A 7,579-nucleotide genomic window follows, 5' to 3' on the forward strand; every position below is an offset into this window, starting at 1 on the left:
GAGCAGGCGAGGTGAAAAGGCCATGCTCAGCGTTTTTCTTCACCAAAGACAATTCAGCCTCCAACTGCAGGATGCTACAAAGGGACAGGTGTTGAGTGGGGTTATTTTTTGTTTGTGGTGCGCAGGGGTGGTTGTCAGCAGTCAGTACTGCGTTCTTTTCAGTGCCTTTTAGTCTTTAATGGGATAAATGCATAAAAGAGGGACAACTGCTTGCACAGTGGGGTTGAATATGTCAATATATTAGGTCTCCTGTTTCCAGCCGTTAACTGTTGTTTCCTGTTCCTGTTTATGTTTGCTGTCGACAGTAATGATCACTGGCGATGCAGCACCAAAAATAAAAGTTATGGATGATTTTTTTTTTTTTCTCAAGCCGTGTTTTGCTACAGCATGTGCCATTTGCAGTAGTCCAGCTTTGTGTGGACGTAAGCTTTTGCTCAATTCATTTCTTCTGCTCCAGTGACATAAATCTTGCTTGTGTTCTCTGTAATCTGTTGGCTGGAAACCTCCCAATCTGATGCCGTGGTTCTCTCCCATTAGTGGCATTGTGGCCGCTGCCTCAGACCAGTTGTCCATCCCTCTAGTTCTCTGTTTGGTCAAAGCAGCCCATCCCTCTGCTTCAAGCTGTCAGCTGACAGTATGCGGTCAATCAAATGGTTCTGTGTGCAGGTCAGATTTTCCAAGAAGCTGCTTGGCAACAGAAGCTGCTCTCTGCCCACATTTGTTCCTGACATCAGACGCAGAGCAGGCTGAGGGATTGGAACCATCATTAACAAAGTGCACTGTGCTTAGAATACAAGACCAAGCGCTTGCTAATGGTTACATACAATACAAGCACATGGAAGCATAAAGAGAAAGAGTTCATTAGAATACACTGACTGTACAAGGGGAAGAGCACATACATCAAATGTACTGTGTAGAGTGAGTAGCACACCACATGTTCTATCACATAGCATGCTGCCTGCTGAATTCAGACACTGCTTCATACAGTGCAGGCTGAGAGGATGCGTAACTCACTGATTCAAGCACAATGCTATTATACTAGCAGCCTAAAACTTGTGATAAAGTCAGACCCATATTGATGCCACTGTAGACACACACACACACATACACACAAAGGTAGAAAGCACACACAGAGTGTTCACCATATACACAGGTAGTGCGGAGCTCTACAGATCAGAAGATGCTAGTTCAAACCGGGGGGCTGTCTGTAGCTGACTGACCAGCTGCAGCGGCGGGGGGGTTCATGGAGGGGTAGCGACAGCAGTGAGTACACAAGGAAGGATGGAATGCATTACACATGCAGAGCTCCTCTGGTCATTGCTGTGTCGATGTCTCACCAGGCTCCTGCAGGTTACGAGTTGTCATTGTTGAGAGTTATGCTGCTCTTTCAATTGGCTCTTCCTCTGCTGTAGTGCACTGCGTGGCTTGTAATGAGTAAAAACAGCTGCTGGCATTGCAGGTGAGTGTGCAGGAGGAGTGTGCGTGCCTCCCTCATTTCTGTCCTAAGGCAGAGATGGTTTTTGTGAGAGCTACGTTAAAGCCTGTTTTCACAGTCATGTTTTAGGCCCACTCATTTGGTCTGCACTGATGTCGCCAGCCAGGGTTGTTTTATGTCTGCTGTTACTGTGGTGTGGCACCGAAGAGAACAGGCCTGTCCTGAAGAGAGACCGTTTTGCTTGTGGTTTGTACACTTGTGCGTTTTGTAGGAGTGTCTTGGGTAATTGTGGTCCGCAGTCCCTGTCAAGAATTACAGTGTCGTTTTTGCTTTTCCTTTTTTCAGTCAGTCTCTGTGTGATCTCAATCCCGTTAACTAACAGCCATAATTGTTGTGATACCACTAAAGCAAATAGCTAAGTTGTGTTTTTAGTGCACACGCTCCCTCGCGCTGCTAATAATAACCTGGTGCGGCAGTGAGCGGGGCAAGGACAGCTAGTATGGGCGATCCACGGAGAGAGAGAGAGAGATGCGGCCAGAACTTCAAATGGCGCACAGACGTTATGCCTCATAAAGCGCCTGTCTCCCGGGAAAATATGGGCTTGAGTATCCCATCATACTTTACAGGAAGGAGAGTGAAAATCAAAGGCTCGTCCTCCGCAAATAATGGAAATGAGTCGGAGAGGAGAGGAAAGGCAAAAAAGTTCGCTTCATAGCCCGCCACCAAAACCCCCACCCCCTGCCTATGTCTGTGATCTCCTTCTTGACCTTGAGAATCTGTAATAGCTTCCTACTCCTGCAGACTTTGAACAAATACAAAGGCATCGCGGGCAGCTTCCGTCCATTCTCTGACAAATCGGACGCACCTTAGTCGCTGCAGATGTGTGCCGAGCGGAGCCCCCACCGAAGGGCTGAGGAGGAAGCCCCATAAATCACCTCATAATAGATCATTTAGGAAGTCAATAAAAGGAGAGGACCCTGCGAGAGTCGGCCGGCTGCAGAGGCGATGCTGCGGAGGAGGCACCGACACCTGATGCTGTGGCCTTGGAGGTCAAGGGTCACGGCACCAGCGTCCTTCTGGTATTTTGTCTGCAGGAGGAGCTAAAATATCCCAGGGTGTTTGTGTTGTCTGCCAGTTGACTGCCTGCTTTTGCTTCAGGGGTTTGATGTGGAAGTGATATACTGTATGTTCATGCCATATATATATTTTTTTTAATTTTAAATAAATTTTTTCAATTACAAAAAATTAAGAAACACACTGTTCCTTGGGGCTCAGCTTGAGGGGAGTATTTCAAAGTGCACTCAATAATCTGAAGAAAATATCAAAGCTCTGTGTGGCTACTTGGGTGTTGATCTGTTTTTATACTCACCATAAAATATTGTCAGTCAGCAATAGAAAACGGAATATAAACAGCATATACCATTTGTCCGTGAATAGCTGGAAAAAATGAGAAACACATGCACCGCTGTTAGGTAAACGAGTCCCGCAGGTCCGCCTCGCTTGTTTTTAATATCAGTCCCCAGATATGCCAAGTGGCTTAGGCGCGGCGCAAGAAATGCGCGCACAGGTAAAACAAACTGAACCATCTCTTGATGGGCCTGTCAAAACAGATGTTCCAGATGCAGCAGAGTGTCAAGTGATCGCTCCGGTAGCATTATCATTCCCTCCGCTTCTTTTTTCTTCTTCTTCCTCTTGCATGTCAGTGCTGCGCTTTTGGCAGGCTATCATTTCAGGAGAGATGTCTCTACGTGTGCAACAGATTTTTTGCTACGAAATTCAGTTTTATTGTATTATTCTTTTGGGTTTCATTTACAGAGGTAGTCTGAGTCTTTTCAACACACCCATCCGACTAAGGCTTAATAGAATACGAAATTGGCAAATGTTTGAACTGCGGCAGAAGCAAAACGCATGAATGCATTTCCAGCGCCCTGTCAGTGTTGTGGGCACAAGTGGAAATACGTAGTCTGAACGGTGGAGAGGTGTAGGCAGCTTGGCACTTGATAAAGAGAGACAAACCTCAGAATGAATAACCCGGGATTTCTCTCTGTTTATTGTTAAATGGTGCAGAGCATAACAATAAACGCGTGAACAGAACTCAAAACAGATGACTAAACAAATCTTTGGCTGTCTATCTTGCATTCAGCATTTGTTTGTCCACAAATTTGCAATGAGTTGAACAGGGCCTTAATTCAGTCTCATTGCAGTGCGTTTTGTCCTTGCATCAGAAGTATGAATGTCAGCCAGCATCGTTATTATGAGTCACGGTCATATTGTAACCAGGATTGTTCGTGTCAGCAACTATTGTGCCTATAAATTGTAAACCATGAAAAAAGTAGTACTTCTTAAAATTTAAACTCAAAATTAAGGACAAAGCACAATGTAGTTGGGTGTACTTTTTTGTGATGAACTATTGGACCATTTTAATTTCTAAATTAAGTATAGCAAATGAAATTTCTATTGTTGAAAGTGTATGAAAGTGTATACAAAACAATTTTCTCCGCTGAACCCCTATATACTCAGTTTTCAGCTTGGCTATTAAACAAATACAGCTTTTGAATCAGGCATGTTTGTTGTTTTTAGTAGTTGTGCTATGCGTATAAGGCTTGGGATGTGTATAGTTTTCTGGACTTATAGGGTTTTTTTAGCAGATTTTTTGTTCATGAACTCAAAACTTGCGTGTTTTAATTGTGCTACCCTTCTTTTCCTCTAGCTGGCGTCCTTTCTAAACTTTCATTTGAAGTTGACAGATTAATTGAGAAGTTTAATTTTAGGTTGAAACAAACAAAGCGAGTTGTGGTCGCTCAGGTTAAGATTAAAATACATCCTACATTGATTTTTTAACCTAAAAGTTATAGTTATAATTTTACCGTTTATTACATTGGCGGCAGGAAAAAAATGTGTTAGATTGTTTTGAATGGGTGTATGAGTCATACGAATGTAGGCGAAATGCACAGTTTATGCGTACCTCAACCATGTAATTAAATCTGTGATATAATTAATGTTATGATGTGGCCATCTGTTCCGTCGTCCTGTAAAAACGTGTCCGCTGCTTAGAGCTCCTATCTATTATCCGTGAGTGGCCCCTTGCGATTTAGGTGACAACAGCCAGTTGTAATTCTGGGAAACCACTTCTCACGCACGACTATATTTTTGTGAACGTTTGTGAATTTGCGCACTGTCCACATAAATAACCCCTCGTTGTGGGAGTTCTTTCCTTTGTTGTGTGAAAGCTGCTATCAGTCGTCATTAAGATGGCCATGGACCTTGTCCTCACCTGCTGGCCCCCAGCTAGTTGTCTCTGTCGGGTAGCGGCACAGGTTGGGCGACCGCTGGCCCCACATCAAGGCGAGGCGCTGTAAGAATAAACACAGCTGGGTCGCCCTAACGGAAGAGCCGTGGGTTTCAGTGTCCTCGCCTTCCTGACGGGCGAGCTCTTGTTCCGTTCAGCCGGGTCTCGGCTCACGCGAAGGGAGCCTCAATTCTCCAGACTGCTTCTTCCTGTCTGAGCAGGGCACAAGCCCTGCATGATCCCGAATCGGGAAAAATGTGCTGTATTGTATCCTAACAGAGATTATTTTGTAACTATCCAGCATGGCTTTCATATAAATCTTACTCCCACTTTAAGTACCAAGTACCCCGATGCCGCATTTTATATACAACACTGTCATAGAGACCGCTTATATTATCTTTACATTATTGGCACTTTAGCAGAAGCTCTTATCCAGAGCGATATACATCGGTTACGCTTATGAAATAATTAAGTTTTTTTATTAAAGATTAGTACTTTAATATTTGAAGACAGTTTCTCCTGCATACATTATTATTATTATTATTATTATTATTATTATTGTGTTATTTTGTCATTTCCTGTTGATGTTGTGTTGTAGGCAACGATTTCCAAGTTGACATCCGTAGGGAAAGAAAATTTTCCACTGGATTGTTCCTTCTTCAGATGAAAAACCGCAAAGTAATCCGTTTACAGGGTTCGTTTCGTTGTCGTCTACATTGACATAACAGATAACGATTATAATTATAGGTTTCCTTTCACAAAAATATAAAGTAAAATAGATAAATAAACTTTCAGTATATTCTTAAGTAGCCCCCAGATATCAGCTACCTGATTTTTAAGTTTCATAATATATAATTTTCAAACATACCAGAATTGTTCAGATTCAACTGCTAATTTTATAAGATGGCAATACCTACTGCTGAAAAATTTCTGGTCCATATCAGTGTTTATTGTCTCTATAACACTAATCAAATAATTATTTATGAACAGGAATTATACTGAAAATCCCATAACTCTAGTGGAGTGTTATTCATTTCTTAATCTTTATAAATGTTATAATGTATCTTTAACATATAATGTATATTAAAATGTATCTTTATGTATATTTAAAACTTTTTTAATTAAAGTTAATTTTTTAACTTGCTTAATTATTGTAGGGAACAAATGTTAATTTCATGTAGTTTGCTCTCGTAGGTTATTTCTATTTTGCTTTAACTGCTCAGTAAAAGCAAAATACAAAATTATTGGTCTTATTTTTGAACCTCAGACATGTAAAAGCTTGGGTGCAGGCATTTGTGTAGTTGAAACAAAATTATATGATCAATTAGGCATCACTTTAACTGGTGGAAACATTGTTTAACCTTTGACCCCTTTGAAAGTCATTAGCAGTCAAAGGTCAAATAGAGCGTGGACATACTTTCCTCTACCAGGGCACCACACCAGCTGCACAAATGGAAAAAAATCCATTTAAATGAAGCATTGTATATGTCCTATTTCAAAGATGACTGATCACCTCACAGATTATTTCTGTAGAACAAGAATAACACCAAGCTTTGTCCTTGACCCTAGAGCATTCCTCAGTGCTTCAAAGAGAGGTAACCTTGTGCAAAAACTGGTGTTTCAGCTTTTAACCTCGGAGTCCGATTCTAAATATAATGTATGACTGGTCCGTTTCAGCTAACGTTGAGAAATATGTCTTCGGGGGGAAGTGTTTAGCATTTTGTGCTGATCTGTGTGCAGTGGGGACTTCGGAGGTCTGCTCGAGGAAGTCAGGCATTTATGACCTTTTGAAAGGAGTCACCATCAGCTTTCCATGTTGTTGATGTAACAGATGCGCAAAGGGTAAAAGTCCGAAACCAGTCTGATGTGATTGGCTTCACAGTCTGCATTCATCAAATGGGACAGTGTTGTTTCCAAAACACGGATAAAAGTCATGTCCAGACAAATCTGGTTTGGAAACTAAGTAATTATTGTCTACATGTACATGTATAACTATCCACAGTTATCTACATTTTTTTGTAGAGGCATGGTTTAATTTACTTTCAGTATCAGTTGATCAGTGACTCTGCTTGCATGGAAAACAATGAGCAGTAAGCACACAGACCTTGTTGAAAGTAATGCTACCAATATTTGGTGATTAAAAAGTTTTGTATTATGCATGATTTAATTATTTTAAAGAAATTGTGCAGTCAGAGATATCATATTCCCCATCCATGACTGAACAATTTCTTATAAATGTTTTATTTGCTGTTAGTAAAATAAATATAGTTTTTGTTAAAGACCCAGTAAAATTAGATGGTTGGACTCTAAAGAGTGTGATGTCATTCTCAAATTCTCTCATCTGAGGTGGGAATTTTGCCATTGAATTACACAATACTATGTCTTCATAAATAAGGCAATGTGTTGGACACACCTACACACAGCCCACAAAGCTAATATTAATGAGGAATGTTGCATAACAACTCCAATCTCCTGTGTTCGAAGACTGACAGAATGTCATTTCAGATTATTTTTATGCTTTATCTTCTGAATCAACCAGTATAATATGTCTTGATAAGTTTGTAGTGGTTCACACTATTATGGTCCAAAGTACGAAATCTCTGCACAGGGGCTGTGACATGTTTTATGTAAATGTTCTCCACAGACACAAACACACAGAGTACACAGTGTACATTGGTCAGTGTGCTCTGCCTTTGTGTTTCGAATTTCAAATGCGTGGTTACTGAAAAATGTTTGCCCAATGTCCACATGAGTTTATGTTTCTTGCATAAAAATATGCTGTAATACCAGGTCACTAACTATGAGCCCTGTCTGAGAGAAAGTGTTTCGTTTCAGAATTCAGGACAGAGACCTCT

This window comes from Megalops cyprinoides, chromosome 4, assembly GCF_013368585.1.
Source record: "Megalops cyprinoides isolate fMegCyp1 chromosome 4, fMegCyp1.pri, whole genome shotgun sequence".
NCBI lineage: Eukaryota > Metazoa > Chordata > Actinopteri > Elopiformes > Megalopidae > Megalops > Megalops cyprinoides.